Source organism: Onychostruthus taczanowskii, unplaced genomic scaffold (genome assembly GCF_017590055.1).
Source record: "Onychostruthus taczanowskii isolate IOZ18803 unplaced genomic scaffold, ASM1759005v1 scaffold62, whole genome shotgun sequence".
Classification (NCBI taxonomy): domain Eukaryota; kingdom Metazoa; phylum Chordata; class Aves; order Passeriformes; family Passeridae; genus Onychostruthus; species Onychostruthus taczanowskii.
In genome coordinates this window covers 481,709-507,508 of record NW_024503901.1, presented here as the reverse complement: position 1 = coordinate 507,508, position 25,800 = coordinate 481,709, and the positions used below count along the sequence as shown (strand labels likewise).

The 25,800-nt window shown below is 34.2% G+C and overlaps 1 protein-coding gene across 2 annotated transcripts in view; it reads left to right on the top strand.

The window, feature by feature from the left end:
* KLHL1 (kelch like family member 1) overlaps positions 1–25,800 on the top strand; it is a 178,942-nt gene that overhangs the window by 82,296 nt on the left and 70,846 nt on the right. The gene's annotated exons all lie outside the window — the stretch shown is intronic.

Genomic DNA, 25,800 nt, shown 5'->3' with positions numbered 1-25,800 from the left:
TTAGTCATCCTTTTAGTCATCTGTGAAGTAGATTACGACAGGAAGTTCTAGAAATAAGGAATTTTTATCTGGTAATATTTAATATTTTTCTAGTTTCATCTGACAGAACAGGTATGGAATTAATGTCAAAGTTTAACCGGAATTAATGAAGCAGAAATATACTACTTATTCAGGAATTAAATCATATTGATTTTTCATATTTTGACAAAATTAAAAACATCTGGCTCATGAAATTAAGCTTACATAAAGAGTAGATTATATATAATTTATGAGAAATAATGGTCCCTTTAGATCTCTACTGAAATGATTATTGAAGTAATAGAGCACATTTCAATGAATCTCTTTCTCTTGTTCAGCGTTTTTCTCCTTATTTTATTTACTCTTTTCTGTAACTAACAACACATTACAATTCACAGGTTTAACTGTGTTTTATACCACTACAGTTCAGGCAGTTATACCCATGTTACATTTCTGGAGCAAGTTCTGTGATTTCTCTGTATTACAGGCCCAAGCTAGTCAGGTATACCTTGGTCTGTCAGTAGAGATAAATAAGCTGTAAAAGCAGAATTCATATGACCTTCTTTTGAATGAAATTATATTAGGACTGAACAGATGTGTTTTGAAAAATCCAACTTTTTTATCAATATATTTCTTAGATTTACATATTACTTTTATATTTTCAGTCTGTTTTGTTGTATGAACATGAGAAAAATAGTGAAAAATATTGATTTCAAAAATTTTTAAAACTGTTTATGATTCTTTAAAAGAACTTACTGAAATATTTTTGGGTGAATGAAATTGCTCATCATAGTACATTTGAAGACTTGTGACTAATACATATCTAATGTATCACAATGTTCACAAAGATCTGTGCCATGTCTCAGATATTTGGTATATAATTTATTATTCTTTTAATGCTGAGATCTAAAATCTGAATTATGTGTAATGGGAAAATCACCAAAAAAATGGAAGATCATAAAGGAATTCAGTTGTAATTAATAAGCAAGCTCTGATTTATCTTCAAGGGCATTTGCAAGCATGAACAAGTCTTGCTTTCTCTTTGCAAGAAAAACAGATAATCACCATGAAATGACAATATTTTTTTCTGACCCAGTGAAAACATAACCCTAAAAGATAAGCTTCATAGTGTGTGATATTTTCACAGGCTTTGTGTTGCTTCTTTTAGATGTGAGCCAGCTCACATCTATTTGCCTTACTTTTTTGTGTTAATGTGTGTAGAAGACCAGTTGTGAGTGGGGAAGGAGTTCCTTATTGCCTATCTTCATTACAGCACTTTCAGTCAAAGAGAATTTACATAAGAGAAAAGTGATTAGTTCTTCTACATGGGTACAAAACCAGGAAAAAACTTACACAGTTCAAGGAAGGTACCCTGAGTGTGATAGAGGAACACTGGAGACCTGGGAATATGAAGAAAGGGGAGGAATGTGAGAAGCACAGGCAAAGAGCAGATGCATAGTCTCTGAGGGGACAGAAAGCATTATTTTTTCCTTCAGACTTCAGGACAGTAGTATGGACTGTGATGAGGGCAAAGTAAGGTAGGGAAAGAGGGAGTTTCTTAATAAACTCCTCCAGTCTTGTGCAGAGGACTTGAGGGGAAGTGGTGGCTAAAAAACTGATGGAAAATTCACTGTTTCCTTAAAAAATAGTTCTCTTGCTTTCCAGAGAACTTCAAGGTCCTTTCTTTAAAGGTTTTCAAGAGTTCAAAGTGGTGTATCTCAAATTCTTGATAAGTGAATCTTCTTCCATAGTGTTATTGCAAAAGTTTGTTATGAATAGGAAGTAAAAGTACTCCCTTAACTCTGGAAACTTGTGCAGTTTTTTGCTTGAGATAGAAACCTCAAAGAAACAATAGTTCTATACTGGTGTAGGAATGGGGAGGAAGACAAAGTTTTTCAAATAATCTTGCAAAAATAGATTTATAGGCATGGCTTATATGATTGTGTAATAATTTTGAGATATGACAAGTTAATTCTAATCTTTGAATAATTTTGCTTCTTAGCTAATTACATGGTTGAAATTAAACATACATTTATTCATTTGAAAAAAGCAAGTAATAAAACAATAGCTCTCTGCTTGCATTATACCTGGCAAATATTATACAGCTTTTCTCCACCAATTACTTTTAAGTAGAAAGTCACAACTGTCTTCACAATAGCATTCTAATGAAAACCAATATATTTTCAAGAAATATTTTGCTTCATTGAGTCTCCATAAATGTTTTAGTCTTCATTTTTCAAAGAAATCTTCTTGCCTAGTCTCAGACTTGATATAAGTTCTAAATTACACTGCTGTTATATGTCACTTTGTGATTTCATGTAACATGTTATGAGGGTAAGACATTTGAGCTCATAAACTTCTTTATACTGAAGAAGGAAAAGCTCCTGAAGAGCAGACCAATTAATTTAAGAATCCTGTTGACAGGAGATATATAATTTCAGGCACGTTTACTCTCACACTGAATAACTTCTATTTCCCTAACCATGAAATCTGTGGAAACAAAGAATACCAATTTTTATTTGCACAGTGCTTGCAGGTATGCCCTATATACTGTAAATAAAATTTGTTGACTATAAAGTTAACATAAAATTTGTTAACTATAAAGTTAAATATACCTTTCCATGAGCAGAGGTATAATATCTGTAGTGTTTACTGGGATATTTAGTCATAAGTGTCAAGTATCAAATTATTATTTTGAAATGCAAAATCTAAGCAAGGAAGAGCAAATGTGTTCATTGTAGAGGGGAGAAAGTGAGGAAATGAAGATAAGAAAAGCAGTGAAGGAAAACCAGATAACATTTGAAAAATCCTAGAAAATACATTTGCCATATAGCAAAATATGAGATTGGTGGAAGAAAAGAGGAAGGTAAATTTCATAAAATTTAGTGAGCTATGAATGCTTGTTGTATTATTTAGAAATGGAACTTGGATGGCAACATTTTAAATGAAAGCTTTACAAGGAAGAAGTTAATAAGGGAAAAATGTAAATCGTCATTGGTTTCCTTTTTAGGCACATCAGATTTAATGTAGTTTGTTTTATTTCTGAGGTATGAAGTTGCCCTACCAGTGTTTTATGGTGAGATATTTTATTTTTTTAATTATTTTTAATGGATTTGCTAATTTAAATGGCAGCACAAATATCCATGTCTCTTGATTTACGACTTCTGTACTTCTTAATTGCAATCTGGGTTGTTACTAGCTTGTCACTTTCTGAAAACTTTCAATCTGCAGAACCATATGTCTGATAAGTTTAAATTCCTAGTTTATTGCCAGAGTTAAGTTAGATGATTGTAGAATGAAATGCATGTGTGATGTCTTTAAAAAAATATATAAAAGCAGCAAAATTAAACATATTAATAAGCTGAAGCAAATGATTTCTTCAAGCAAGCATTATTAGTGACAGTTCTTTATTCTAGTTATAAGGGGCTTCATATATAGGGAAGCTAACCTCTAAAGTCTGCAATTTATCAGCTTGTCATACTTCTCAGCAATTTCAGTCATACTATATGGACTTATCTGTCTCTTTAGAAAACAGAGTTAAGTGTAATTTGAAATTGTGATGGCCACCTCGTTGGGATGCAATTATTTTTAGAGTAGAAGATGTTTTCAAATATGTTCTAATTTGAACCATTGTGTGTTTATTGGTGAAGGTTTGTAATAGACCATACTAGATTAATAGACTCTGTGGCTTTAATGTGCCATTAGCCCTTACAACAACTACTTTGGTGCTTTGGTAAATATTGAAAGAGGAAAAGTATGTCATATTTTTCCTTAAAAAGATAATTGCAGTTTGGTTTTAAAGCCTGGAAAATTATTTTTAAAAATTCTCATACTTGGTATGGTTTTGAATACAAATGCTTTCTTTCTCCCAGTAAAGGCCACGGTTCTGCTTGTGTTACAAGGTACAGGTAATGTTTAGAAATTGAGAATGTTACCTTCCAAGATATAGTACCAGATTCTTCATCTCATTATCATGCCATTTTACTTAAACTTGATTGCTTCAAACAGAAAATTGAAATACCTCATAGATATAGCTATTTAATCTCTCAGTGCTTCACCTCTTAGGAACCTTCATTTAAACCTCAGTGATCATTTTGCATCTTGAAACTGCAGTTTGAGAGTTGAAATGATAGAGTTTCTTCCCTGTTTTTATTTCACCATATTTCAAAATGAATTGCTAAACATAAACTTGTAAAATCTTCAAATTACTTTGATGCACTGAGCAGAAGAAAGGCCATAAGTAAAAATTCCTTGACCAGAAGAACATGAATGAATCAAGTGATTGATGTGTCTGTAACCCACTCATAATGTTAGCAATATAAAGGACCCTAACATATGTTACAGTTCCAAGCCTGGGAGATGCAGAATGTTTGCAAGTGCCTTTGAATGAAGTGGTAAGAGGTGTTTAGCTTCTCAGAGATGCAGTTCTGTGCTTTGCACTGCAAGGGTCATTAGTCAAAGCACAACAAAACATTATTCAATCTTAATTATGAGCACGTATCTCAGTGACATGTGCTGACTCTATATGGGCTCTTTAATTTACTGAGACTTCTGATTGTACTGCAGATGGAGAAGCCATTTCATTTAGTTGAAGTGTATGCCTTATGCAAATTTTTAATGGTCTTTTATGGTGAAGAGCTTCAGTGATCATTTTATTAGTTATGTTTATTATCTAGGTTACAAAATTTCACAACAGGTTAAAACCTGTTGGGCTGGAGTGGGGGAGGAGTGATATGTAAAAGCTTTCCTTTCCATTTACAACAGTCTATCCTGAAGCCTGAAGCATATTGAAATATTGTAACATTACTCCATATTCAAATTAAGAAATATTATTGATATATTGATAAATGGTCACAACAGTCATTAATGAGTTGTGGTTGTACATCCAGACATCAGGGGTTTATTTCCGTGTTAGTTTTAGTAAAGCTTTAACTAAAGTCAGATAACAAGTGATGCAAGAAAACTCTTTAGTATTGCAATTTAAATATAACAGTACTTTAGTCATGGTAAGGAGTAGTATTCCTCAATTTAGTGTTCCCACTAAATCACTCCAAACCATGCACTGCTCGCTCCCTCCCCCTTTTCTCTCCCCCTCCCCCTGCAGCAGGACTGGAGAGGAGAACTGAAGGCACAAAAGGTAAAGATCATAGGTTGAGATAAGAACAATTTACAGGAAACAGCAATGAGATAGGAAAAGGAATAGTAGCAGCAACAATAGTATACGAATGACAAAGTGTACAAGAAGAAGGCAAATGATTCACATGTTCACCATGGGGAAACCCCATAACAATACTCAACTGCTCCATCTACCACACTAGCTGACCTGGAAGGTCAGCTTTTCCCAAGTCCCTGGAAAATTATATGAGGCAGTACAGAATAACCTCCAGGTCCTTGCTACCCCTCCTCTTGGCTGCTACAATTTGTGACCACTCATCCCCAAGCCTGCAGTGTTTAATGGGGTTGTTGTGACCCAAGTGCAGGACCTGCACTTTGCCATGTTGAGCATCACACCACTGGCCTTGGCCCATCAATCCAGCCTTTCTGATCCCTCTGCAGAGCTTTTCTTCCCTTCAGCAGATGACACTCCTGCCCAACATTTTGTTTCCTGCAAACTTACTCAGGATGCACTTGACTTCCTCATCCAGATCACCAATAAAGGTATTAAAAAGGCCTGGTCCCAAAAGTGAGAAGCATCATGAAGTTCAGCAAAGGCAAGTGCCAAGTCCTGCAATCTAGGGACAAATTACCCCATGTACTGCTCGAGGGTGGAGAGCAACTGTCTAGGAAATAGCTCTGCAGAAAAGTAAATCAAGTTGAGAGTAAACCAGCAATGTACCTGTTCTGCAAGAAGGCCATCAGCATCCTGGGGTGTATCAGTGAGAGTGAGAAAGTTGGAGAAGGTGATCCTTCCCTATTTGGCACCCATGAGACCAAATACAAAGTGTTGTGTCTCATTTTTTATTCCTCAGTACAAGAGAGACATGGATATAATGGAGTTAGTCCAGGGGAGATCACCATGCTGATTGGATGCTGGAAGTCTGAGGAAGCTGGGCTTGATGAACCTGGTCTACTGAGGGAGGCCTTTCTGCACTCTGCTCTACATGACTGGGGGGATACAGACAAGGGTCCAGACTGTTGTTGAGGGTGCAAATTAATAGGCAACAGACATAAATTAGGATATAGATAATCCTAACTGGATATTAAAATTATTGTTTTAGAACATTGGGAGTAATTAAATACTGGGAAAGTAACAATCACTGGAATTTCTGGGATCTGTTCTTGAAGGTATTAAAGACATGACTGAAAATGTTGCTAAGTAACATGGTCTAGTTAAGACAGGTACTGAGCTGGGACTGTGACTACATGAGGTCACTTTGAAGCAAAACTATTCTGTAAGGCTATTAAATATATTTCCTATATGTTTTTAGTGCTAGATCTGAGCTATGTATCTAGGGATGACATGAAGCAAAAGTTCAGATTTTTTTTTTTTAATTTTACTTCTCAAGCAATGTGCAACAGATGGGTTTCCCGGAGCTAGCATTTAATTGACTTTATTAGCAGTAAGCTACTGGTAGCATGTTAGCAACAAGTTAACAGTAACACACTGATATTTTAAAACATTCTGCAATTTTCTGTTTCTTATGCTCAGAGTACTAGCTTGGAGTAAAAAGATTAATTATATCTCTATTTAAAATGCCTCCTTGATCTACATAGAATGCTAATTTTAAAGGAAACAGGTCCCTTCACTTGACTAGGTAAATTCTGATTTTCAAGCTGTTATTCTGATACTCTTTTTAAAGGCTGGTTTTTTATAATATCATTTCTCTCTCTACCATCCCTTGGACAAGAAAAATTAAGTTGAAAATACTCCAAAGACACAAGAATAGAAATAAATAATATTACCAAGATACAAAAATGAAAACCATTTTGTATTTACAATCCAGTATCAATTATGCCTGACTGATATTTTTTGAGGTTCAGAATTTTCTCTATTTTGCCCCTTTAAAGCCATACTAATTATACACAAAAATGAACAATTGCAGCAGTGCAAACACAAGCAAGAGTGACAGAATCCTTGCCACTTTAAATTGAACCACAAAATTTGATCTTTTATTTCTCTTGATAGGATGACTTTCTCAAAATATTTCAGTAGCTTTTTTCTATATAAACTATTATTGCTATTATTATGACTCCTACTCTCCATTTCTTTTTTCTTTTTTTTTTTGAGAAGAAATTGTACTTTATAGATCACCTTTCATTCTTTCAGTATTTTTAAGATTCTTGTTTGAAAGCAATAATCAGCACTTAGCACAGTGTGCTGCTTTCATTTTAAGTTCTCCTTAGTACAGCTGTGACATAGCATGTTACAGTAGCACTCCATCAAGACACAGTTGGAGAAGAGGAAGGTAAGAGCATTTCAAGAACTAGCATATGGACAGCAAGATAATTAATGGAAAATAGAAAAGACAACTGCTGGTAGAAAAATACTGTGAAGTCTACAGGAAAATAGTTAAGGAAATAGTCTATAGTGCTTTAATCACAATTTGATGGCTTCACAATCACCAGGAACTTCAATTTTGTTGCCGAGATGCTATATTTAAAAGGTTAGTATGGCAGAATTCTGTATTATTGCTAGAGACGGATGGTCTGAAAAGCAGTGTTCTCAGCTAAATAACATTTTTACATTATACACAAGTATCAACTGTTCCTATAGCTTTAATTTGTTTTTCAAGTTTATTGTAGTTCCAGGAAACTGAATATTCAGCAGCAATGTTAACATCCCATTGAACTAATACCTTTTATGCTTTAGGCATATATTTGCATACTAAGGGTACTCTGGTAGGTCTCTTCTTCTTCATATGGTAATTGTCTGTGAGGTCAGCAGATCTACAACTCAATCTCTCAAGAGAAGAATATATCAATTTATAAATCCTGCTTTTTCTGACTGAACTGTAGGCAGCAATAAACTACTGCTCTTTGAGGTATCTTGGGGCAAGCAGACTTAACCTAACAAGCATTGGTGAGTGCCTAAAATCAGCATGAATCTGTTTCAATATGTACAGAACTGCAAACTTCAAACAGAAAAAGCACTTTAAAGACAGTGAATCTTGGAGCATTTTCATGCCATTCATGGAAAAAAATGAAGGTGAAAAACAAGGTAGCTCAATTTTGTAGCTGCAAATTCAAACCTTTGAGTCTGCATAGCAGTGTAAAATCAAATACTTGGCACTTTTGCATGTCTTTGATAAAGCATGTGTCCCAGTATTAGGGATAAGCATTCTTTCTTTGTTTTCATGAAAGTATTCAAGGGTGGGTAAACAAAAGCCCTACTTGAGTTCTTAGACTGTGTGTGTAGAAAATTGGTTGATGTCTAAATTCTCTGAAAATGCAGTATGTATTGAATTTCCAGTTCAGGGGTACCAAGAAAGCATGACATAAGGTTTAAGTGCATTTTCTCTCTGCTATTCCCAACACTTTAACATTGAGAAGTGGTTCTTTAGGGTAGAAAGAAGATTCACTGTTGCTTTCTGTGGGCATCTCAGACAACTAAGAATATAGTCTAACTGGAATATGTAGCTGGTGGGAGGTGAAAAAGAGCTAACATTGGACAGGGTGATTGAGCTTATACTAGTATGGGGAACTCTGGTAGGAAAAACAGAAGGAAAGATACAGGAATGAGACATGATTGAAAAGAGAGTCTTAGTCGTTGGACTATGGTTAAAGCAAACAGAACAGTATATGACCAGTAGAAATTTTACTCTGTAGAAATTCCATCACCAAGATTCTTTTTCCTGTTCATTGCTCTGCTTTCTGAGATCATCAGTAGCTTTTATTGTTAAAATGGCTTGAAAATATTCAGTCTGATCTTATCTGACAATAATGTGTTCAGTAAAATGCAGGGCAGACATCTAATTTCTCTGTTGACTAAGAAAAAATTTGCAGTCTTACAAAAATAAAGTCAAGGAAATCTCAAGGAATAGTACGCTTTTGATACTTGCAGTACTGGTGGAAAATAAAGATAACACTTCAGAGTAGAGGTTTGCCCTGGTCTTTCCTGAAGCAGTCTGGGAAACTCAGGCTTTACAGTGTTCTGTCAATGTACTGGAACCCTTCAATACAACAATGACTGATGTTAGAAAATCTTAACACAGAGATACTGAGAAAAAAAATCACCTGCAAGTATTTCTTCCTAGACTGCAGGCAGGGGAACAAAAGAGTTTATGTTCTCACTTAACACCATTGATATTTAAAGAAAAAAATATAATTAATAGACAAGATTTTGGTCTTTCCACTTCATTGGCATGTTGCTCCATCCTGAGACTTTTTATATGCTGTTCCATAAAATATTCCATTTTATTCACATTCAGAAAACTTATTGTTATTGCAAACTTTCAGAAAATTTTTTTCGGTTGTGGAAACATCACAACCTTGCCATAATAAAGACTTGGATGACTGGACACAATGAGCTGTAGCTGACAGTACAATGACAATACAACTCACTCAACAGAGCATGATAAGCCTTGGTACAGGCTGTGGGTCAGCAAGCAAGAGAAAAGCAAAACCTGAAGCTGCCAGAAACTTACATCGTATCATCATGAACTGATTTTATTTGTGGCCTGTGTGACACCTCAGTGTCAGTAACAGGGATTGGGACCAGAAGGGAAGGGGAAGGGGCATATTGTTAATGCAGGCATCCAACACTGAGCTGCAGAAATTACTGCATTTCCCCAGGCTTCACTGTGTCAATTCACATTTAGGGCCAGCTTTGGTAGCTGGAACTGTATGTGGGCTATATGTGTGGGCGTGTAAAGTTTTTCCTGACACAGCTTACCCGCTGCTTTGGTTCAATTATTAAATAGAACTTTGCAGCATCACACTGTCTGGTGGTCTTTCTCCCTGCCCCCTCCTCCTTGACAGCTGTTCATGGTGAATTTTCTGCTTGGCACCAAGAAATAACAGATAATCTCATAATGATTAGAAAATATTCTTACCAGAATTTTTTTTTTTTATGGAAACATATAACTTAAAAACTATTATATTTTTGTAACTCGTTTAGACTTAGAGGTTTTAATGGCATTTTAATACATGATAGCTACAAAAACCCCATATATATATATATATATATATATGAAACTGAATATTTATCTACTTTTATCTAAAAATAATAAGAAGTGCAATTGAATCTTTATAGAAAAGCTCATCAACCACATTGGATCTGCTTTTTTTTCTTGCAACCTGTTCTGAAAAAGAAACAACAAAACTATACAGCAACAATAAGTTGTGGTTTTTATATGGCCAACATGTAAAATGCAGGAGGCTAGGCCTGGAAATATAGCTGTACATAATGAATTACATAATTTCATTTTTTGCCTCTCCCTGTCTTTCACAATATCATTCATTTCTTTCAGTTTCCCTGTGTTCTTCTCCTCTCCTTCCTTCCTTCCTTCCTTCCTTCCTTCCTTCCTCTGTTCCTTCCACTCTCTCCCTCCTTCCACCTTCCCTATGTCCCTTTCCTCCCTCTTTCTCTTCCTGCTTTCCTGCCTTCTTGTCCTCTCTGCTTGCTGCTTGCTTTCCTTCCTTATTTCCTTCCTCCTTCCCTCCTTTTTGATTTCCATACTTTACTCTCTTTCCATCCATGATGGGTTCCACCTCTTGGTCGCATAAAGTAGACACACCCTTAATACTTGTCAGTAGTAATTCTGTTCCACACAGAGAATACATAATGAAACCTTCGAAATTAAGCTGGAAAGGCAGTAAATATTGAAACATCCAAAAGGATTACTGGAAATGACAATATATGTTAGCTTCACTGTTCAGGTATGCTGTTCATTCATAAGTATATATATATATATATATATGATATAAATATGTAATTCTGTACGTATATAACACATAAACTATACTATATGTACTTATGGTTGTCAGGTTCAATGTAATGCAATTTTAATTATGAAGGCCTTGATGCTGTGTACGCACTTCTCAGCAATAGCAAAAACATCCCTGTGTTATCAATGTTGCTTTCAGTATAAATGCAAAAATCATAAAAATGTTTCCCAGATTTTCTGAAAATGTATCCAATGCTGAAATGGAATGAAAGCAGTAATTATTGTTGCAAATGTTAAAATTTTCTAGGGAATGGGAAGCTTCTATCAATTCAACATTCCCCTAGGCAGAGAAGACTTTTTTCAATTAACGGTTATAGCTGATCCTCACTCCCAGGAGGATTTGGAATCTGGAGATTCTTTTTCTTTTTTCATGATCAGGCTTATCTTACTACTTTGTGATCCCCCTTGTATGTAACCCCACTTTTGTGACATCCAGTGTACTTGCAGCCTAGCAGTGAAGAGCAGCTGTTCTATAGAATAAGATGAATAGCTCAAAAATTAAAGGAAAGAAGGGAAGAAAGATGGGAAGAAGGAAAAAACCTCTTTGTTTGAGTGATTCCTTTAAATAACTTCTAATCTTTCGGAATTGCAGTTCCAAAAGCCTGTTTGAAGATGAGTGCTTCTGGATTACTTCAAAAATTAAAACATGCTTCAAAAGAAGATGAATCAGTTACTTCTTAGAAGGAAATAGCCTTACTTGATTTTGAGATCATTATCACATCTAGCACTTTAAAAAGTATTTTGAGTAGTAAAAAATAATGTAATTTAAACAGACATAATTTCATTAGAGTCATTAAAGCTAATGCTTATTTATACCAGCTGGCAAACAAATATACTTCTAGAATCACCCTATTAAGACGGTTGCAGCTTTTTTTAAGGGTATTGCATAATCCTTCATGACTCTCCTTATATTGTTTCTTTGCTTGCAACCCCTGGAAATATTTGTTCAAAATGGTGCCACATTAACATGTTAATGTTAACCTGTTTAGCCAGTGTGTTTTACAGGGTTGAGCATATAAAAATATGGTATAATCTGAGTGTCCTCCATAAGGGAAACACAGCTGAGAGCAGGGTGTAGAGAACTGTGTAAATATTTCTTGGGGTGTTTCTGTGGGATGAAAAAGTTGGAAAATCTATCATTTAATACTGATGTTATTAAAAACCAAAATCTTAAAAGGATATTCTGTATGGCCAAAGTGCCCATAATAAGGCACTGACAGTTGACTGAAGGTTAAATATAATTTACGTCAGTAATTACTCAAAAATACTCAAGCCACTGAAGATTAGACTTAATATCAAGTATCTGTTTTTCATTCTCCCCTAAGCCATTGTTTTAGAACACTAGAATTTTCAATTTCAATTTGAATTCATAGTTACTGAACTCTCCTTACATGTTATAGGCTAGACTGAAAATTTTAGTGCTCAACAGAAATTGTATGTCATGGCAGTTGGGTATTTAAATTCTTTTTTTCAGAGTTCATGTTTGTTTTCAATATTTCTATTTCATTCTTAGAACTCCCCCTGGTGGACTATGTAAAACATAAACAGACAGACTAAAGAATTTGCCTCTAGAGGCTAATTTTACAATTTTCAGTACTAAGACTATTTCAGTTACCATTTTATAAATACATGTATTATTTATCTTGACAGTAGCTATATATATTACTTAAATCGATATTAATTCTCAGAGAATCTCTGAGGTTTTTTTGCTTGTCTATAATGTGGGTGTCCTCAAGCATAAAAAGGAGAGTTTATTTTAAAAAAAGAAACAAACCCAAACAAAACCCAGTTCTAAGAAATTGAACAGTCTAAAATCTGTCAAAGATAAAATGATTGTCAGGGCATTCATGAGAAATACCAGCCATGGAGAATTGCCTGGGCTGGTTATTTAACACTAACATTATTTTTAATGTGCCCACAAGTGAATTAGGTACATATCCTAGGGAAAAAATGATAAAGAGTCTGAATTTGAAAGTATATACTAAGTAAGAAGGACCAAGAGAGGATTGCTAGAGCACAGGAAACTGTAAGGGACAAGAAATATCATACTGATATGTAATTACCTTTGTACCCAGGTTAAGACAGAGCAGCTAACTGGAAAAGTCTTTCTTTAATGTGTGAAACTGGATTTTATAGAGATAACAACAAGTTGATTATTGTGAATATCTTCCATTCATTCATGGTTCATTCATTAAAGGAAGAAAGTGAAAAGTAGTAATGGTAAATGGAGTGGCAGGCAGGTAAATAATAAGAATTAGCACTTTTCAAAGAAATTCTGATAAATTGAAAGTGTAAGAATATTAAAATAGTGAAAAGTGTCTGTTGGAGACCTGTAGAAGTAGACTTTTAAATAAATGCTAAGCTGTAGAAGTGAGAGATTTTGAGAAGTGAGAGACGAGGGATTGTCATTATGGAAGATTTGAAGATGTAAAAAATGTAGCACGTGAGTATTGGTAATAAAAGTAGGGGCCAGTCATTTCTGGAGATAGTTGCCAGGTTCCTGTACCAAATAATTACTAAGCCAAAGCAAATTCATGATCTCATGACCTCATGGTTTGAGAGCATCATTGAAACATTGGTTCTCAAAGATAAAATTGATTCATGTGATGACTTTACATAAAAATAAGGATAACCAAAAAATCAGTAGCACTTAACAGTCTTGATTAAAAAAGTAAAAAATCATTATAATTAATTAGTCAACTTGACCAAATAGTTATTAAAAATCAAGATAGTAAGGAGATCTAGATCTTTAAAATCAAAGGTATAATACAAAATTAGGTATAAATCTACTTAGATTTTGCATTATCAGAAAGAGGGGAAATGCTTGCACATAGGATTCTAACCAAATAAATAATTTCCTCAAACAAAACCCCACAAAAACAACTTAAAAATGAGCTAAGAAAATATAAGTAATGAAAAAATAAGTGCAGAAAAAGTAGAAATCATTAAATACAGGCATACAGTAGAAAGTGCCAAGAGCAGATTTTAACTATTTCAAGAAATGCAAGAATAAAACTGGGATTTTAATTGTTAAATCAAGAAAATAACAATGTAATTACAGTGAGATAGTACATGTATCTACCACTAATTGTATAAATGTCATGAAATGTAACAGAAACATGAATTTGCTTATAATAATTACACTAGTTTCCCACATGTAGACCAGAGCAGGATGTGCTTCAATGAAAACTGACGTTCCTGAAAGGAAATTTACCACAATAAAAATGAAGGCAAAATTTGGAGTTCAAAATATATTCTAGTGATATATGTATATATATGTGTCTATGTACCTACATATATTTCCACATATCCTTATATAGATATATATATGCAAATATAATATATAAAAATATGTATATATATGTGTGTGTGTGTGTGTATTTATATATGTGTATTTATATATGTGGAATAGATAAAGAGCTCCCTTCTGTGTCAGTCTGGTGCTGTGGGGAAAAAAAAACCTAATCTCTGGATGCAGTGGTGGTTTTTGGATTTTTTTTGTATAATTCTCATATCACCACTTTTAAATAGCGCTTGACATTTGGAGGGTGTGAAGAGGGGAGACACATAGGATTATAGGACAAGAGAAAATGTCTTGTAATAAATATCTTAGAGTGCTCAGGCTGTTTCAGCTTATTAAAAAGAAAAGAAGACAGGGTTCTTGATGACAGTGTATCTCCACAGGGAGAAACTAGTGAGAACTAAAGAGCTCTTTAATCTAGTTGAGAAATCTTAGTAAGAGCCAATTCAGTTTAGATGGATTGGAAATAAAGTACTTTTCCATCAACAAAATTGCTTAAACACTGGAACAAACTGGGATAACTGCAGAGAAAGGCATTGAATTCTCCATCTTTAGGTATTTCCATCTCAAGACTGAATATGTTTGAATAAAATTGAGACAAAACTGAAATTATTCTTAGTCACAGAGTAGTTGGTGGACTTTATATGCAGAATATAGTTGATTAACTAATTTCCTGCCTTTAATTCTAAATATCTGTGTCATGCTAATCTATTTTTTTTTCATTGTTAGAGACTGATATTTCCTGCTAAAAAGGTGCAACAGAGGAGCAGGCTGCCATTTTGTTAAGTCATGAATACTGAAAACTGAGTGAAGGGGAATTGTGTGGGACAAAGGCCAAGTTCTCTTTAACTGGTTGCTCAGCAGGGGGAACATTTTAGAACTTTAGAATGTCATTAAATTTTGCTAAGCAAGGAATCCACAGAGAAGATAGGAAATTCCTTAGCTCAGGAGGAAGTTAAAGTTTAGAGGCAGTGGACTTTTTTTCAGGGCATTCCAGAATATTCTGAGTTGGAAGGGACCCACAAGTTTCATTAAGTCCAACTCTCATTCCTTTAAAACACCATTCCCAAGAGTCACACCATGTCCCTGGGAGCATTGTCCAAAGGCTCTTGAACTCTGCCAGGCTGGTGCTTCCCTGGGCAGCTGTTCCAGTGCCCAATCACCCTCTGGAGGAAGAGCTTTTTCCTGAAATCCAACCTAAAGTCCTTCGACACAGCTTCAAACCATTCCCCGCGTCCTGTCATTGGTCACCACAGAGAAGAAACTTCTTGCAAGAGATAAATAGAATTTGTTGCTGCACAGAAATGTATTGTAGTTCAGTCAACAGGAGTAATAGTTGGTTGCAGTGTGCTCACTAAGGGAAAGATGCATTTACCTCAGTGCTCCAGTGATTCTGGAGTTGTAGTTCAGTCAACAGGAGTAATAGTTGGTTGCAGTGTGCTCACTAAGGGAAAGATGCAAGGAATTTACCTCAGTGCTACAGTGATTCTGGAGCTTATCCTAATATCTAACTATTCTTTTGAAACCTTCATTGTCAAGTGTCATGAGAGCATGACATGCACATATAACTCGTGTAGTCTTAAATGAACTTAAATAGACTAAATATCATACTTAGTTTGAAAAATACTTTAACATATGGAATAAAAAACCCTGAACAGAAATATGTGAATTCGTGTAAATTCCCATAGGGAATCCAGGGAATGATTTATATAAGTGAAATTAAGTCAGTATTTCTGATACTGGAGGTATGAGCTACTTACATGTTACACATTAGCAAGTATTGAAGTTTAAATTCAGATGATTAGTAGTTTACATGAGATGCAATACTTCTAACTGCTGCCATTATATCCCAGTGACAATAATGAAGATTTTTCTTTCCATTTAAGAAAGAATAGCAAGATTTGTTTATAGTAAAATATTTCTAGGGAGAATTTATAAAAGACAGTGCTTCCAGGTGATTTGCTCTAAGAATACCTAAAACTTCCTTTTCTTCTTGTGTACTTGGGAATTTGTCTTTCCATCTGAAAATATAGAGACAGGTTAAATGTGTACAATATGCAGCATCATTTAAACAGAACTTCAATCCTTTTACAGAATTCAGATGGTAAATTTGGCTTATTATTAAACTAGTAGAAACAACGATGATTCATTTTTTGTGTGTGTTTTTTTTTTCTATTAATGTCCTTAAACTCTTGCATCTGGAGCTGAAAAGCACTGTAGAAAATGAGACAACATTAGACCACCAAAATGTCCCAATACTTCTAATATGTTTAAATAAATGACATGGCATTAAAAAATGCATACAGCCCACATCTAATTTTCAGTTTTCCTTGCAGACATAATTGTCAGTATTGAATAGCCTTATCCCAATTAAAAAAATATTAATTCATCCATGAATTCATACTTACACCAGTGCACACTTATTATTCACCTTTTAAAATTCACACTATAAATGAAAAGCCAGAGTTAGCTTGCATGACTTGGTCATGTTAATCTTGGTTGCCTGGTCTAAGCTTGTTTTCCAGGCCTCTTCTGTCATCAGTGGAGAAATAGAAGGTTCTCCAAAGGATGTTTAAATGTCATCTGTTGTCAATCTCAGCAACAATAACTACTTAAAGATCAAATATTAAACAATTCTTTGTAATGGTTATATAAAATGTGGCTTCCACATCCTCATTTATGGAGAAAAATGAGAACCACTTGTTCCTTTCAAAGAGTAATTCTCTTGCTCATCATCCTGCATCCAAATCAGGGATATGTGACCAGTCACCAGCAAGATGTAGCCTCATTGCTACAACTATTCAAATTTCACTGTTTAGATTATTTTGTAAAATAGAAATCCTAAACATCAAAGACAGGTTCCTGAATTGTGTTCCAGAGACCAGATACTTAAGAAATTGTCAAAGTATTTAAATTATTTTTGTTGCTTTCAGATTTCAGTGGAAAAGGTCATTCTTTCAAAGAAAGACATTAAATTCTGGTGGTGTGTACAGTTCCACATAAACAAGGATAGTTACTCTGTTTTCATTAGTTGAGTAAGCAATGGTTTCTTATTTGCTATAGTGATTTAATATTTATTCAGTACATTTATTTGTTTTGTTAGGGAGCAGGTTGTAATTTCATTCATCCATTCCTTTCATAATAGGAAAACTATCATGGATTGATTTAAGAAAAGTGAGGTGTAAACATTGTAATGTATAATGTATTTTCTTCATTGATTAAGCTTAGAATAAAAAATATGCTTTTAATTTCCATTTAATTTCCATTATATATCCCTTATATATCTTTATGCAACACACTCTTGTTAATAAGAATAAAATAAACATAAAATAATTGGACATTCTTCAGATTTGTTTTATTCTAGGCATTGGCTAACATTTGTATTTATTTAGTCTATATCCTTTTTTTCATTATGAGAAATGTTATATGCTTTATAATTATGCAAACTTCATCTGACAGGTTTCTAGCCTGCTGAGATTAGAGGTGCCTAGGTTGGGAAAGCTTTAAGAAGGAGACTTACAGGTTTATTTAGCTACTGAATGCAAGAGACAAAACAATGTTTATTAGTTCATATTAATGTAGATTTAATAAATAAATGTAAACAAGAATTTATTTCCTAGTGTTTCGTAACTTTCTTTCTTATCTTTTAGATTGTGACTATTCTGGGTGGTGCTGCTTTAATGTGATGGCAGTAAAAACATTTTATTTTTACTTCGCCCGGTGTTTAATATTCATTTCTGAATTGACACCAAATTAAATTTTAATTTAATCAGATATGTGGAGTATTCTGTGTAAGATTAAGGGTGGTTATTTGTAAGTGAAGGACTGCTGTTCAATTTTTTTTTTAATTTAACTAATTATTTATGTTATGAAAACAATCTTGCAGTCTTGTAACAAAGCTTAAGCTTATGTGTCCTCTGAAATATTTTATCATAATTAGAGTCAATAATGAAAAAAGACTCTTAAGTTCTACCAACTTATTCTATGACTACATCTTAATTAAATTATTAATTATAAAAACTACTTTTTGGAAGGTCACAAAATTTCTTTTTATTAACTTTTTTAAAATTTTAACTCAGAAATTAGTTAATTAGGCTTGTATATTTTGATAAATTAATCATGAAAATGTGTATGAAACTCATCTTTCTGAACCTTCTCTCATCAGCACATTTCCATCAATGTCTGTTATATTTCTTTTTTTTTACAACTGGATTAGAAATCTATAGTCTTCTCTGCTGGCAGTGAGTTACCTAGACAAGGTTGCTCAAGAAATTAATCTGATATGATTTATACAATAGATCCTACTGAAAAGACATTATATTAAAAATAACAATATTTTCCTCCTATATTCATTATATAATTTTGAGATCCTGTCAATTCTGAGATGTTATTTTAAACTTCTTATGACTTAAATTGATCTTTCTAAATAAAAAGTTTGACAGGCATACTGTACCCTTTGGCATAAATACTGCTATTCTTGTGTATTGATAATTAGTAGAATTGCAGAGAATCTTTTCCATTTGTAAAACTAAGCTACATCTGGACTTTTCATGTATCACTTCCTATTGCAGTTAAGGAGTTGAATTGTGATTTCTGTTTATGCTAATTAAATATTTTTTTAAAAAGAAATTATGTAAATTGGCAAAATGTGTTTAAATCTGCAGTTTCACAAAACCAATTTTGCCAGTGGCACTGGTAGTTCAGTATAGCCTTCTGCAAAGTCTTAAATAGATCTAGATCTGTCAGATTTTTTTGTGGTTGTTGTAAGAGCAATATATTGTGCTTAACAGTAATATAATTTTTAGAAGGCGAAGTGCTGTACACTACTAACATTAACTAAAGAAACATCCCTCCCTTCAAACCCTTTCAGCAGGGTTATATCTAGCCAGTGTAGCTGCTGTTTGCAGTAGGGTTAAACAAAATACACTAAAGCCTGAGGATGCTGCTATCACAGCCAGGCAGGAAAGGAAATTGCTTTTCCTCAAAATATAAAGGTTAATGAGAATTAATAGTTTCATTTCTGTTTCATTAAAGACTTCCCTAAAGGTAGTATAGTCTAATTCCCTTCTTCTGTATCCTACACTGAACTAGGCTTTTAAGATTTTAGTTGAAAGTTAAAAGCTGTTTCTCAGACATATATCCTTTTCATTTTCTTAAACTTCCAGTATGTGCCAAGAAGGTGCTGATACTTCATCTCCCCAAATATTTAATTTATACAGAAGGCCTCTTAGTCGGCATGCAGTAATATTATAGTTTGCTGTGGATAAATTCATGCTGAGTCAAAGCTGTTTTCTTTTATTGTATCTCAGATGCCTTATATTGTTTATTGTTGGCTTTGCTGTTGTTTGCAGGGGTGGGGAAAGTTTGTCCTTTTTTTACTTTCACGTAGGGTGCTTTGTATTTTCTGGAATGCTCCTAAAGGTTAATTAGTGTTCCTGCTTCACATGTAAAATATACCAGAATATTTTGGATTTATCTTGGTTTATTCTTACTTGAAGTATTTTCCCCTAAGATTTTATTTTAAAATAGTTATTATACTAGTCTTTGGATTGCTCACTGGAGAGCAACACACAGAGTCTACAGACATCTGAATGACATGCAGATAAAGTCAACATTATCAGTTTTTAACATGTGGACTCTCTACTGAAGTTATTAAAATATTCTCTGCTGATGAAGCTGTGTGCTGCATCTGTATGAAGACCAAGCATATACTCAGTTGCATTAGCCAGAGGGTTGAAAGAAATTATTACTCCCCTCTACTCATGATGCCAAAATGGAATGCATTTTCCAGCTGGTGGCATTTCAATTGATGAGCAAATTGAACCAGCTATGAAGCTGAAATGGGAAGCACACGATATATGAAGAGAGCCTGAGAGGGCATTCACGAAGAAAGCTAAGAGACGTGGTATTTTCAGCACCCTATCAGGGGTTATGGTATAAAATCATTCTTTTCTTGAAGGGGCACAATGAGGAGATATTGGGCACCAGTCCTAAGTTGTAGTTTCCAAGTGAAAAACACGTCTTTAAAGGGAGAGTAGTACTCATTGTAGCCACTTTCTCTGAGAGGCTGTGGAATTTCTGTGCTTGGAAATATTCCAAGCTATACTCAACAAGGCTATGAGCATCCTGCTTCATCAGTCAACCTGATGCATTTAAGTCTGAATTTGCTACATTCCATTGCTGTGCAATCAAGGGAAAATATAATATTCACATAACACTCAGATGTACTTATTTGTGGCGTTATGCAATTTTCAATTTTCAGTAGAAATTTCATGAGATTAGAGCTGTGATTCAGATCAGATTCAAAAGCCTGTAGTGGAATGTCTTAAACAAGTGTATGTTTATACATCCATATGCATGTGCATTTGTATATCTATTTATATATTTGGGGCATTGCTGATCAAGTTCCAATTATGAAAACCACCATTTAATCGATAATGCCCATAATTATGGACATGCCACTCATGTAATTGAAATGAAGATAATTTAAAAGAAATGTGGTAATTCTTGTAAATTATTACTAAATAATAGCCTCTAGACAGGTGACATTATAAACTAAGCACATTCAGCAGACAAATTTGTGGCCAGAGCAACAAAAACTATATCTGTGGCTCAAAAAAAAGATATAGTTTTTGTTGCTCTGGCAACAAAAAACCAAAACTATCAGCCTAGGAGTGTAACTGCAATTCCTATTGTATCCTCTAATGGGCTTACTATGGAGTTAATAATTAGTGTTTCACACAGAAATTATGCTACGTATTTAGAAAATAACAACTTGTACATGCAATCTCTTCACATAAGGGAAAACTGTCAAAACTGTGGAAATCATTGGCTGTTATGAAATGTCTCCTTCTACTTGGAATTGGACCTGTGACAAGATTGTATCCAAACCCAATCAATTTTCCATCAGTCTTGTGCTTTTCGTAAGACTGAACACACTGATTGTTTTGACTCTGAAGACATGAGCCATGTCTGACACATAGAGCAAGAATTAAAAGTATTGCTAAACTTCTCTGCTACTCTTCTGAGGATCTGTATTTTAGAGTCATCCGAACTTTTTCCTTAAACCAGTTTAATTCAGCTGTAAGACCTATACAGAGTTGAGAGCATGATGGTTGTATGATGCTTGGCATAGGTTTAGACAAAATCTGAGCAGTTGTGAAATTCCTGGGGGAATAAATAAACTTTATGTTATTTAGGATTTGATAACAATTTTAGAAATATATTATCTTAAGAATTTATTCAGAAGTATACCTGATAGTTTAGCTATTTGCAGTGAATCTTAGAAATGTATTGCTATGGCTTCCTCATGAAAGTTATCAGAATGCATATCCAGAAAGGATTTTGCAATCTGGTTTTTAAATACTTGCATTTTTCTCATTACAAATTTTATACATACCAGCATAGATTATTGAATTCTGTAGAATAAATTCCTGAATTGAAGTCCACCCTTTTTTTTTAACATTTTGGTAGCTAAATTGCATTTGAATAACATATGTTCTAAACATATGTTCTTATATCTTAAGATTCTTAATCTGTTATGTTCATCAGGACATGCTGAGATATGCTGCATCTGCCTTATTTATTGTATACTTGGTAAAAACCTCTTCCTTTTAAGAAGTGAAATCTGGAATATATTTTGGAAATGCATTACATAATTCAGTACCTCTTATTAAAGAATTTTTTAAGGTACCTGCTGGAGAAAGTGGATATGTATGAAAATACAGATACTTCTATTCATTTTCATTCAGAATGTTGCTGTACAATGATGCAGAACTGCAGAATAGTATCTACTGCTGTCTGGTTTTATGTTTAACTAAACATAAGAGAGAAGCAAGACCTTCCAGAGTTTATCAACACTTCCAAGTTTTCAGTAAAATTCAGAGTTAGCTGAAAATTTGCTTATTTTGAATAAAGTTGTATTTCCTTTGCAGTATCTTTCTTAGTAAGAAGAAAAAAACTTACTGGAGAGGCTTTAAGAGACATTTAAGACACAAGTGACCTTGAAAGAGAGAATAGGATATTATTTCCCTCAAGTCAAGAATAGAGATTTCATCAAATCTATTTCAATCACAGGTTTAAAAGTAAAACAACAACAAAAAAAGGAATATTTGCCATTTATGGGCATGTGCTTAAATTGTATATTTGGCTGCAAGGGATTCTATGAAGGCAAAACCTAAATAGATTTGAAGAGAACATCCCAAAGATCTTCTAAGCCTCTCACACAGGAAATCACTAAAATCACAATTTTCAGACTCTGTGATACATGGAGAAGATAGAATATTCACCATTTAAACTCCTTCTAATAATTTCCAAAATTACATTTGGTCACTGGTCACAAATGTATCTCTTGCTTTAACCTGTGCAGCCCGTTTTATGTCCCATGAACATTTAAACACTGTGTATCACCTAAATACCTGAATTCTGTGCAAGACTTTATCAGGTATCAATAAGTTTATCTGAATAAATACGATTTTAAATATAATTGATAGCTTCTAAAGCTACAGAAGATCCGCTATTAAAAAATTAACAAATCCTTATATAATTTCAAATCTTCATTTTAAAGAATGTTTCTGTTTCTATTCTGCTGTGTTAGGTAGCATGATTTCAGTGTAAATATCATGTAATCGTTTCTGTTTATTTCCAGAAAAAAAGATATATATATGTTTGTGTCGGGTCCTGCACTTGGGTCACAACAATCTCATTCAGCACTACCTTCTTGAGGAAGAGTGGCTGGAAAGCTGCTCAGCAGAAAAGAACCTGGGCCTGCTGGTCAACAGCCAGCTGAACATGATCCAGTGTCTGCCCAGGTGCCAGAGAAGGCCAGTGGCATCCTGGCCTGTATCAGTGTGGCCAGCAGGAGCAGGGCAGGGATTTCCCCACTGTACTTGGTGAGGCCCCACTTTAAATGCCATGTTCAGTTTTGGGCCCCTCACTACAAGAAGGACACTGAGGACCCGAGGCATATCCAGAGAAGGAGCTGGTAAAGGGTCTGAAGCACAAGTCTTATGAGTAGGGTTTGAGAGATCTGGGGTTCCTGGAATAAAGGAGGCTCAGGAATACCTTATCACGTCCTACAGTTCACCTGAAAAGAGGCTGCTGTGAGAAAGGGATTAATTAAGGTAACAGGTGGCCTCAAGTTGCATGAGGGGAGGTTTACATCAAGTATTGGGAAAACGTTCTTCACTGAAAGAGTGCTCAAGCATTGATATAAGCTACCCAGGTAAATGGTAGAATCATCAACCCTGAAAGTGTTCAAAAGGTACGTGGATATGGCTCTTGGGGATTTGGTCTAGTGGTGAACACAATGGTGCTAGGTTCGATTCAATAATTTTAGAGGACTTTTCCGAGAGGACTCAATAATTTTAGAGAACTTAGTGATTCTGTATTTCTATGAACTTGAACACAGGATAATGAAAAAAACTCCTGAAAAATCAACAGCAAGCCACAGCTATAAAGTTCTCTTTGCCTCCTTCCCTTTCCAAATAAAGAACTTACACTAAGAAATTAATGCATATTACAGTTAGTTGACAGCATGAGATTATTTGATGTTAACTCTTGGAAAAAGTGAAACATAATGTCTGTTCCCTCCAAATTCGTAATTTTCAAAGCAGCAATAAAACAAGAATAACTGTCAGTATAATCAATATTATGTGCAGGATGACAGATGTTTTACAGTTTCATTTCAGTCTGGAATTTGTCTTTTGGGATTTACACAGTAGATTAATATATTTTCAGCATTAATTTAATAGTTTTTTAAAGTGTTTTATCAAGCAACCTAATGTGACAAGTTTTCAGCAGCCTTATATCTTGGCAATCACTTAAATACTGCGCTTATTTTACATTATATACCATTATTTTAATAATGGTATATAATGGTCAGACGTCTTTGTGTGAATCATTCTATTTTGTGAAATATTGTGGAGTACAAACATTTTACTCATCTATCTTAATTGAATTTGTATCATGATACTGATTCTTGAGCATTATCCTGGATTTAATAATGTACTTATGTGAAATATTGTGGAGTACAAACATTTTACTCATCTATCTTAATTGAATTTGTATCATGATACTGATTCTTGAGCATTATCCTGGAGTTAATAATGTTGAAGGTTGTAAGTGCTGTCAGAAAATGATTACCATATGAGTTTCTTCAAATGTACTTATAGTGTGAAAATCTTTGGAAGTCCCCTTTCAGTTGAAAGGTGGTTCTTTCCTAGAATCACATTTGTGTTTTGATGTTGATCTAATTTGAAATATATTCTCTTTTTCCATACTAAAATTCTCAGGAATGCTTCAGTTTATGCTGGATGCTAGTTGAAAAGGTGAATCAGAGTTCAACAATGGAAAAGATAGCATATCAGGGAATTATTCAGACACATAACTGAGGCCTCTTCTGAACTTTTGTCTTTTCCCTGCAATGGGTTTTTTGTTTCCTAGAATGCTCTTGGCCGGTATATACATTTTCAATACGGTGATTTATTATAAATTAATCAGAAATGCTAATATTTTCATATGTCTCTGATATGATATTTTAAATATTTGTTTTTAAATGGTTAAAATGGTTATTTGGTTAAAGTGATTACTGTATAAGAAATACTAGCATAAACTACCATTTGTAAATATTTCACTCCTCAAACAAAATTTTAACTGAAACATTCTCCAGAAACCATGTACATGACATGACCCAAAACACATAAGATTTGAGATGCATAGTGAAGATAAAAGAAACAGTATTGTTTCAAATCTTTATGGTGTGGAGAGTCACAGAGAAATGCATTTTTTCCTCTATAATCTTGCAATTACCCATGAATGCTTTTTGATTTTAATGGCTGCCTGTTTTAAATTCAAATCTGAGGAACAGAATAAAAAAAAAATCACTCCAGTGCTCTGACTGATGTTCCAATTACCTTTTAAAATACTATCTTAATTACAGTATTTATTAATATTTTATTAAAGTAGAGGCTTTCTTTATGGACATGATCTTGCATATGCCTTCAACCCTTGCTTTGTGCTGTATTCCATCACATAGCAAGGCTAAGTAGGGTCAGAATAGGTCAATGGATGATTGTGAGATTACAAGTATATTTTTAGGTGCTACCACAAAGAAGAGCTCTAATGATTAAGTATCTTGTTTTCACTCCTGAATGTTACAACAGTTACGGGACTGTGAATGAATTGTAAAAGCAAGGCCATAACCACTCAGCCCCTTTGAGTTACTAAAAACGCAAGAGATTATTTTGAGGCTTTTACATTTTGGTGCTAATGGGCTCATTAATCAGACTGAGAAATTCATAATAAGAACCAGAATGTATGAGTAGAAGACAGACAAGTTCAAATGGGGTGTTAGACATACATTTTAATGTTCAGAATGATTGCTTCTGAAAGCTACTGTGAAAGTGGCAAATTATCCATCTCCGCATGTCTTTGAGTTGATGCCTTTATAGGAAGAAATCTTCAGTGAATCAGATGTTATTAGGCTCAACAGAAGGGTAACTGGGTTGAACAAAAACTGAAAGGATTCCAAGGCAGCTTCCTGCTTTGAGATACTATTTAACGCAAAGCTGAAAGGAATTGCTGATACACTAGAGA